Source organism: Nyctereutes procyonoides, unplaced genomic scaffold (genome assembly GCF_905146905.1).
Source record: "Nyctereutes procyonoides isolate TBG_1078 unplaced genomic scaffold, NYPRO_anot_genome, whole genome shotgun sequence".
NCBI classification, from domain to species: Eukaryota; Metazoa; Chordata; class Mammalia; order Carnivora; family Canidae; genus Nyctereutes; species Nyctereutes procyonoides.
This window is the reverse complement of record NW_026575133.1, coordinates 53,759,287-53,770,265: the sequence shown is the minus strand read 5'-3', so window position 1 is coordinate 53,770,265 and position 10,979 is coordinate 53,759,287.

Sequence of the window (10,979 nt, the reverse complement as noted above, 5' to 3'; positions counted from 1 at the left end):
CTTAAAAAAAAAAAAAGAAAGAAAAAGGAAAGGAAAGGTAAGTTAAGACAAAGTAGTATTATTGGAGGGCTGAAAAGTGTTAATAATCCAATAAGTTCTGGGTTGGCATTAATGTGATCTACAGTCGGGTCAGGGGCCAGCATCAGGGCCAACCAAGAGGCCCTCCATCAGGAGGCTGTGATTCAGAGGCAGGAAATCCCACCCCCAGGGTGGAACTGCCAGCTATTTTTGCCGGGACCTCACCAGCTCTCTGTCTGCTACCTGGTTTCTAGATGCTGCTTCTCATCCAGAAGCATGCTGTGTTGCCCATTCCCTCCAAGTAAGTCCTTGCTGTTCTCTGGTCCCTGAATTCACTGAGAGCTCTCTGTGTCCAAGCAGGGGTGGCCCCTCCAGCTGGGACTTCCTCCCTGCTGGCTGTGGGCGGTCTAGCTCCTGAGCTCGCTGAGAGTTCATGGCTCCATTCAAATTCCCAGAGGTAGTTTTGATCTTTCAGACCTACAGCTTCCTTTGTCACTAACTTAGACCAAGTTCCCATGAACTGGGAAGTAGACTCCTTGGGGAAATACAGCTCTGTGCCGCACCAATTATCCTCCTCTGCTGGCCCAACTCCCATAATGAGGACGCAGGTTCTTCCTCTTTCAAGGAGGGCTCCATTCACTTTTCTTTCAGGGGACTCAGGGCCTGTATTTTCCTCCTGTCTTTTGTACAGGAATCCTAATACTAATGCCAGGGATGTGACCACTGACTTATAAGTCCCTTTGCAGTTTCTCCCAAGGCTCACTTGTGAGGAGAGATATACCAGTTCTGAAGTGGGAAAAAAGGTTACATTAACTCATTGCCAGGCTACGTTTATTTTAGGGGATAGAGTCCTCTTTTATTTTTTTTTTCTTCCTCGAGCTCCTTTCCAAAGCATTGTTTATAGCTATTGTGTCTTTTTTTTTTTTTAATGGAAATTACTGCCTTTAAGTTAGACCCTTGCAAAAGATCTAAATCTGTCGTGGGGACTAAGGGTTACAAGATAGAACAAGCCTGGGCAGATAATTTATAGTCTCACGTGGTCCAAAGCCAAGCAAGGAAATATGCAGTCCTGATGCAGATCTGAATGAGGCATTCTTTAATCAGAAAGCATCTAGGGGTGCCAGGATCAAGTTCAAGGTCCCCAGCACAGTATACAGGGCTTTTCAAGACCTGGCTCCATCCACTTTTCCAAATGCATCTCTCCATCCACAAGTAGGTTGTCCCCAGGCTCACTTATGACTTTGTATTATGCCCTTTGCCTTGTGTGATAGTTAATTTTATGTATCAACTTGACTGAGCTAAGGGATGCCAAGGCAGCTGGTAAAACATTATTTCTGGGTGTGTCTGTGGAGAGTGTTTCAGGAAGAGAATAGCACTTGAATTGGTAGACTGGGTAAAGCAGATAGTCTTCCCCAATGGGGCTCGGCCTCATCCAATCCAGTGAGGGCCCAAATAGAACAAAAAATTGAGGAAAGGCAAATTCACTCTTTCTGCTTGATTTGGGACCTTCCTCTTCTTCTGGCTTGGTTGTCAGACTTTGGTCTCAGACTGAATGATACCACTGGCTTTCTTAGTTCTCTACCCTGCATATGGCAGATCATGTGACTTGGCTTCCATGAGTGCGTGAACCAATTCCTATAATAAATCTCCTCTTCCATGTATTTCTATGCATCCTTATTGGTTCTGTTTCTCTGGGGAACCCTGACTAATACACCTTGAATGCCTTTCTCCACCTCTGAGCTCTTATTTATCTTTCATGAAGCAGATTAAATGTCACTGCCCTGGTGATACTTCGCCAGATCCTCTTACAAAGAGTAAGTAACTCCTGTTCTGCTTCCACTTTGTCCACACCTCATGTAGTTGCATTATAATGAATTATTTAGATGTCTTGCTGCCCCAATAGCTTATGAGCTCCTCCAGGATGAGCTGTATTCATATCTGTATATCTAGCACAGAGTAGATTCTCAATAAATGTTTTTTAGTGAAATGAATGAATGAATGAAATATTGATTATTTTGGGTAATTTTGGGTATGCAAGTCTAGCATGGGTTAATTAGGAGCATGGAGAAGGGAATAAGAGAGGCACAAGACCATGTTCTTGAATAGGAAGATGGGGAGACATCTTCCTATTAAGGTGAAACTTAAAATTAAGGTGAACTTAATTTTCTTAGTAATTTTGCCTTAGATTTGCTCTGCCTAAGGAGGTTGGCCAGGTGCCTTGTATGGGAAAGAATTCCATTTGACTCCACCTTTGACCATTGACCCTTTATGGATATTTCTTAGGAAGGATATGGTCCACATGACCCAAATCTCAAAATACGTGTGATCATATTTAGATTTCCAAATTTACTGTGTAATTTATTTAATTCTAATATAGTAATAATACCTTATAATTACATAATACCTTTCATCTTCAAACCTCAAAGCATTTTCTAAACATTAATTGACAGGAAGAGCTCCAAGCATTTGATGCTACTGAATCTATTTCTCTGCTGGGCAAGTGTATGATGGAGAGTTAACTAACTTGCCAAGAGAATGTATAAATTATTATTTTTCAAAAATACTTTTCATTATGGAATATTTTAAGCACATAGAAATAGAGAGAAGAGTATAATGAACATCTATGTACCTACCACTCAACTATGAAGTCATGGCCAATCTTATTTTATGTATTTCTACCCTCTTGTGATACTTTGATGCAAATCACAGGTATTAATCATTTTCACCCATACATTTTTCAGCATCTACAAAAGACAAGAACTCTTAAAAAAAAAACAAAAACATGACCATGGAGGAGACTGGGTGGCTCAGTCAGCTGAGTGTCCAACTCTTGGCTTTGGCTCAGGTGATGATCTCAGGGTCATGAGATGAAGCCTTGCATCAGGCTCCCCACTCAGTGTGGCGTCTGCTTGAGATTCTATGTCTCCATCTCCTTCTGCCCCTCCCCCTCTTACTCTCTCTCAAAAAACTAAACAAAACATGACCATGGTAACAGTATCACACCATCAACAATAGACAATAACTTTTATTTATTATTTTTTTGACAATAACTTTTAATAGTAAGTATTCAATCTATTTTTAATTTCCAATTCTTATATAAGTTTTAAAATTTATGTAAATTATAAAATTTCAAGATCTAAGTATGGCTCACATATTGTGTTGTTTGATATCTTTTAGTTTTTTTTTAAATCTGTAGGTTCTTCTTTTTCTTTTTGTAATTAATTTGGTGAAGAAATCAGGTTTTTTTTTAAACTTTTTTTAAAGATTTTTAAAATTTTTTCATGAGAGACACAGAAAGAGATAAGTAGAGACAGAGGCAGAGGGAGAAGCAGGCTCCATGCAGGGACCCCGATGTGGGACTCAGTCCCGGGACTCCAGGATCATGCCCTGAGCCAAAGGCAGATCATGCCCACTGAGCCACCCAGGCATCCCAAGAAATCAGGTTTTGTCCTGCAGAGTTCTCACTGTCTAGATTTTTCTTTCTTTTTTCTTTTTTTAAAATATTTTATTTATTTACTTGAGAGAGAGAGATAGGAGAGAGTATAAGTAGGAGAGCATGAGCAGGATGGAGGAATACAGGGAGAAGGAAGAGCAGGCTTCCCACAGAACAGGGAGCCTGATATGGAGCAGGATCCCAGGACCCTGGGATCATGACCTGAGATTAATGACTGAGCCACTCAGGTGCCCCTGTCTGGATTTTTCTGATCACATGTTCATATTACCAGTTAACATGTCCTTTCCTCCTATTTCCTGCAAACTGGGAGTTGGACCTAGAAGCTTGATCCAGAATTGGGTTTAATTTTTTTGGCAAAGCAACTTTATACGTGGTGGTGTGTTCTTTCATCAGGAGGCTGATAATGTCTGGTTGTATGTTTCTTTTTTTATGTTTGTAGTTGTTGATAATCTATGTCTACAATCATTAATGTATTATGAGTTCCTTCATTGTTTATTAATAGGAATATACCTATAAAGAGAAACTTCATCTACTATCTGGTTATTTTAAGCACAGTTTTGGCAATCCTAAAGTTTGTATGGAACGACAAAAGACCTTGAATAGCCAAAGCAATTCTGAAAAAAGAAAAACAAAATCGGAGGCATCATGATTCTGGATTTCAAGCTATATTACAAAGCTGTAAACATCAATACAGTATGGTACTGGCACAAAAACAGACATATAGATCAATGGAACAGAATAGAGAACCCAGAAATGGACCCACAACTATATAGTCAACTAATCTTTGACAGAGTAGGAAAGAATATCCAATGGAAAAAAGATAGTCTCTTCAACAAATGGTGTGGGAAAACTGGACAGTCACAAGCAGAAGAGTGAAACTGGACCATTTTCTTACACCATGCACAAAAATAGACTCAAAATAGATTAAATGTGAGACAAGAATTCATCAAAATCCTAGAGGAGAACACAGGGAGCAATCTCTGTAACCTCAGCTGCAGCAACTTCTTGCTAGACATGTCTCCAAAGGCAAGGGAAATGAAGGCAAAAATGAACTATTGGGATTTCATCAAGATAAAATCTTCTGCACAGCAAGGGAATGAATCAACGAAACTATAAGGCAGCCTACAAAATGGGAGAAGATATTTGCAGACAACATATCTGATAAAAGGTTAGTATCTAAAACTTTTAAAGAACTTACAAACTCAACACCCAAAAACCAAGTAATCCAGTTAAGAAATGGCAAAAGACATGAACAGACATCTTTCCAAAGAAGACATACAGATAGTTAATGGACACATGAAAGGATGCTCAGCATCACTCATCAACAAGAAAATACGAATCAAAACCATAATGAGACACCATCTCATGCCAGTTATAATGGCTAAAATTAACAACATAAGGAACAATACGTGTTGTTGAGGATATGGAGAAAGGGGAACCCTCTCGTACTGTTGGTGGGAATGCAAACTTGTGCAGTTTGGAGAACAGTTTGGATGAAGTGTCCTCAAAAAGTTAAAAATACAGTTAAAACTGTACAGTTAAAACTGTACTACTAGGTATTTACCCAAAGGATGCAAAAATACAGATTCAAAGGAGTACATGTATCCCAGTATTTATAGCAGAATTATGTAAAATAGCTAAACTATGGAGAGAGCTCAAATCTCCATCAAATGATGAATGGACACAGAATTGGTATATATATACAATGGAATATTATTCAGCCCTCAAAAATGAAATCCTACCATTTGTAGTGATGTGGATGGAGCTAGAGTGAGTGTATTATGCTAAGTGAAATAAGTCAGTCAGAGAAAGACAAATACCATATGATTTCATTCATATGTGGAATTTAAGAAAGAAAACCGATGAATATATGGAAAGGGGGAAAAAGAAAAAGGGAGAGAGGGAAACAAACCATGAGTGACTCTTAACAATAGAGAACAAACCGAATATTGATAGAGGGAAATGGGTATAGGGTGAGCTAGATGGGTGATAGATATTAAAGAGGGTACTTGTGGTGAGCACTGAGTATTGAATGTAAGTGATGAATCACTGAATTGTGCTCCCAAAATCAATATTGCACTGTATAGCTAACTAAATATAAGTAAAAAAAAATACAGTTTGGGTTAGAAAGGAAAAATGCATCATTTTCTTCACTAATTATTCAAAATAATGAGCGCATTTTTAGCATTATCCAATAGTAAAAGATTTGATTATTTAATCTATATATTAATATGAATATTAAGGTATAATGAAGGCAAATTGCACTTAAAGTGTATATTTGATGAGTTTTGATAAATGTACACATCTGTGGAACTCACTATAATTATGAAAATGAACATATAGCTCATGAATTAGGTTTTTTAAGTATTTTATAAGCTGATAAATTTAAACATGTTGGTATTTTCAACCACCTTAGGTATTACTCTTTTGAAGCTCCAATGGTTCCATTTTTTTGCACAATAGGAGCTTATTTAGGTTATCCCATGGCCCTTTGGAAATGACTCCCATAGTCTTTGTTAATTTCCTTGCCATCTTGTCACGACAGGATGCTCCAGATCTGACATCAGCCCTGGAGCCGTGATCCTTTCAGTGGGAAACAGGATGTGTCATATATTATATGATGGTTAAACAGAGCAGCAAAATCCAATAAAATTTTTGGTCTGAGTTCACTGTAGCCAGAATGCAATAGCACTTTACCAAGCAGCTCTATAATTATGTCTTTTGTTTCTGTAGCTCCTTTCACTGAAGTGTTCAAAGTGATTTTACAGCATCAAATTTATCTTTGGGGCAATCTAAGAATGGAAGAAAAGGTTAGAGAGATTATTATCCCATTTTATAGTTGGGGAAACAGATGCCATTGTGGTTTGTCCATTAGTTTGTAGAAAATGGAGTACAAGTTTGAATTGAATCCACCTTCCTATCCGGGAAAACAGGGATTCTCATCTTGCTGCTAGCCACCCTGGCTTGAACAACCTCAGATAAACTTTTTTTTTTTTTTAATAAATAGGGGATAAGAATCATTAAGCAATCAATGGGAAAGAAGGGAAATAAGAGTTTTTCCCTTTCTTTTCTGTTGCCTTCTTCCCTTCCTCTCTTTTTTCCTTCCTTCTTCTTTTTTTTCTTTTTTTTTAAATTTAAACATCCTCAATGTCTCTCCTAAGGAGATGAAAATATATGAGGAATGGAATGAGAAATCAGGGAATTGCAGGATCCTGGGCTTTGAAGAGCCCCTGTAAACCTCACAAGCCAAGCCTCTTTCATCCAGATAGCACTGCATCGAGGCTAAATCCAGATAAATGGGCAGCTCTCCTTGTAGGCAGATGCAACGAAGTGTAGTCCACTGTGAACTAAATCAATTTAGACTTACAAAAGCAAATCCCAAAATAGCAGCCTGGAGTTTATGAAAATGAATCCAAGTCTGAGTGCTCTGGGAAAAATAGATGACCAGGAATAGACCGCGCTGCGAAACCATGAGAGCTCTTTGCAGCTGCAGCTTCCATTTCGCTGTGGTCCTCGCTGAGGAAATGAGAAGGTAGCCTACTTTGTGCTAACGAAAGAATTAACGATTCCATTAATTAGCTTCATGGATTTTCTTGGCAGCTTCAATGTAGGCCATGGAGAAATATTATGGATTCATCTTCCCTAGAGGTCTTTAAAACTTGTGTAGTATCAGAGAGAGGATCAGAGGCTTTGGAGACTGGGCACAGGTTGTAGGAGCTGGAAGCACTTTATGTAGCATCCAGGACAGTGTTTCCCAAACTGGTTCCAGGAAGCAGTAGTGTTCTAGGGAAAATGGAGTTTCATGGTAAAATAAGGGAAATAAGGCAATATTGCTGTCTCAAACATTCCTCAAGCATATCATTATCTTAAAGGCTTTTAGAAGTTCTGCAATAAATATCTTGGTCTCTGTTTAAATCTGTTTTCTCAGATGTATTTGACCGTGGAATCCTCCACCACTTTTTTTGCCCTATGCTATTAACATATGGACATGAATATACCAAGAGACAGTAATATTAGAAATGTTGATATAGTCCCTTCTACAGATGAGGAAAATAAGGACCAGGGAGGTGGGACAATGTATTCGGGAGTCATAGCGTGAGTCACTGGGAGCCAAGGTGAAATAGAGGAGAAAGTGGGGCATTTGGATGGGGCAGACCTGGGTTCAAATCCTAGCTTCATAGCTGTCCAACTATGGGATCTTGGGCAATATCTTGATTTCTTCTGAAACTTGAAATTTTTATCTGTTTCTTTCTTTAAGATTTTATTTATTATTCATGAGAGACACAGAGAGAGAGGCAGAGACACAGGCAGAGGGGAAGCAGGCTCCCTGCAGGGAGTCTGATGCAGAACTCAATCCCATGACCCTGGGATCAGGACCTGAGCCAAAGGTAGATGCTCAACCACTGAGCCACCCAGGTGCCTGGGGGGTATCCTGGAATTGTTAGCTGTGAAATGTGTTGTGAGTTGGTGGTTCTATTAGAGAATAAGTCTGAAGCTCAAGTATCAGAACAAGGACAACAGTGAGATAACTGAAATCTCATGGATGGGGGCCTGGGTGAGTTATGGGATTGACTCAAGACTAGAATCAGGACAGTGAGCGCTAGTTTATTAGGAGGAGGAGGTGGCAGAGGCTGGGAACCAGACAGGACTAATTGGTAGTTCCCCACTAGGAAGTAGATTAGAAGGTAGAGACAATGCTTCACTTTCAGACGGCACAACACCCGCTTCCTCTTTTACCCCACGTTACAAACTGAAGCAGCTGGACTGGAGAAGGGGGAGGTTGGGTAGGAAGTAGCCTAACCCAACAGTGAGAGACGATCATTGTTCATCTTTGTTCTTTGTTTCTTTGCTAGTGAAAGCTTGAGGTATTTTACAGTGTCACATACTAAGTAGAATGGTGATTTAGGCTTTATTAATTATAAATTAAGAGCAATTTGCATGGATAATTATGTTTCATGCTCTATTAGGCTTTGGATAAATTTATAAATAGCCTTTCTGGGGGCGTTGGGATATTTTAAACTAGGATGAGGGTGTTGCAGCATGATCTCCCCTAAGGCAACCTAGTGCTTACATTTACATGGTAGGTTTTCCCATCCTGCTTATCCTGGGGAGTGTTCCCCCACAAAACAGGCCTTACGTGGGTCAACTCCCTTCCTTTTTTTTTTTTTTAAAGATTTTATTTATTTATTCATGAGAGATACAGAGACAGAGAGAGAGGTAGAGACAGAGGCAGAGGGAAAAGCAAGCTCCATGCGGGGAGCCTGACGTGGGACTTGATCCTGGGTCCCCAGGATCAGGCCCTGGGCTGAAGGCGGCGCTACACTGCTGAGCCACCCGGGCTGCCCCCCTTCCTATAAGTTCCTACAGCGACTCTGTAGCTTGCTTCCTCGAAAGCACTCAAATAGCATGGCAATGATCTATGTGTCTCTCTCCCCTCCCCATCCAGTGTATGAATACTTTAAGAGAGCAAGAACTGAGTTTCATACATCTGTATCCTTCTTCTGCCCCCAGGGTAGTGCTTGCTCCAAGTCAGTGCTTAATACCTGTGAACTGAGCGAATGAATGAGTGAACAAAGGATGCTCTGCTCTTTTTCACATTCTCCTTATTCAACCTCCATAGATCATTGTTTTTCATTTCATTTTATTTCATTTTATTTTTTAAAAGATTTTATTTATTTATTTGAGAAAGAGAGAGAGCAAGAGAGAGAGAACATGTGAGCATGAGTGGGAGGAGGGGCAAAGGGAGAAGTAGACTCCACACTGAGCAGGGAGCCTGATGCTGGGCTCGATCTCAGGACCCTGGGATGATGACCTGAACTGAAGGCAGACAACTTAACCAAGTGAGCAACCAAGGCACCCCTTGTTTTTCATTTTAAAAATAATCTCCATTTCTTTTTTTCCAGCTGAGATATAATTAGCACATAACATCATGTAGGTTAAAGTGTACAACATGATGATTTGATACATACATATATATTTGATCATATTTGATACATATGATCAAATATATATATATGTTGCAAAATGGCTAGCAGAATAAGGTTAGTCATCACTTCTATCACTTTGCAAAACTGCCATTTATTTTCTTCCCATAGATCATTGTTCTTTTACAGATGGAATCCTCATTCCTATTTTACAGTGGAAGGCAAGGAGCCTCCCCTTTATATAAACATGCCAGAATTAAGTATATCTGAATGAGTATCTTCTCTCCTACAGCATCCTCTTGGCATACTCAATGCTTGTGGCAGAAGTGACTATTGCTGTAGATGTCGGTGTCAGAGGCACCTCCTCTTACCTGTCCTCAGTGGTCATAACTCTGTGTCATTTTACAGCAGATTCATTTTTTGACATCAGTTCCAAGTCATTTGGAGTGAAAGCTGGTAAAAGAAACTGAGCGACCCTACTTGAGAATGTCATTTCAGTTTCAAAAGAAAGTCTTAGCTGACACAAATCAGAGGCAATCCCAAGGAGAAATTCCAAACACCTTGTGAGCAATGATAATGTCAATAGAATAAGTATATAGACTTTAGTCGTCATTTCGATTCATAAATTCTGAAGTTATGGTGTGAAAAATCCCTTTAGCGTGGAATCAAACCTTTCAGAGCTGGGTTCAAATAACAAATGAGAGTGATAAATTCAAACCTTTGAAATGTACTTTCTTTTCTGGCCAGGCCCCAGTTCAGCCTCCCAAGCTGGTTCCCCTACAGGCACTGATAACATCGTGGGCACCTCCAGAGCCCTTCCTGGCATTGTTCTGGGTGTCATTGATGTTAAGCAAATGGGGAAGGAAACGCAATCCAGAGCTCACAAAGCTAAGGGGAACTGATTTTCAAGTTCATGACTTTCAAACCTATGGTACAAAAGCATATGCATGTTAACTAACTAGGTATGTGAAGATGAAGTTATTGCTCTTGGATTCGTTCTTCCCTTTCAATGGGGGATGCTTGTTAATTAATGTTTTTGAAACTAATTTTATTGCATGAAGAGGCTTGTTCTCATGCATTTTTGGTTTAATGCCTTCCTTCATGGTTATGTGAAAATAATGTGTAAATAAGTCTCTGGAAAATCAAAGGTCTCATTAACTCTGAGCCTATTTCATCTGGCAAATGTTTATATTAAACACTTGTGTGGGATGCCTGGGTGGCTCAGTGGTTAAGTGCCTGCCTTCGGCCCACGGAGTGATCCTGCGGTCCCAGGATCGAGTCCCACATCGGGCTCCCTGCATGGAGCCTGCTTCTCTCTCTGCTTGTGTCTCTGCCTCTCTGTCTGTGCCTATCATGTATAAATAAATAAAATCTTTAAAAAAACCCAAAACACTTGTGTGTTCCAGGCAGTGTGGTAGAACCTTGACACAGAAGAGGAGCAAGACATGGAGCATACATTAAAGTAGTTCACCACTGGATAACAGGATTTACAAGTACACAAATAAATGGCAGAAAAAAAGTGCTAGAAGAGCAGTGTGAACAAGAGAACAGTAGTAACTAGAAGAAGGATGGGCAGAGCGATA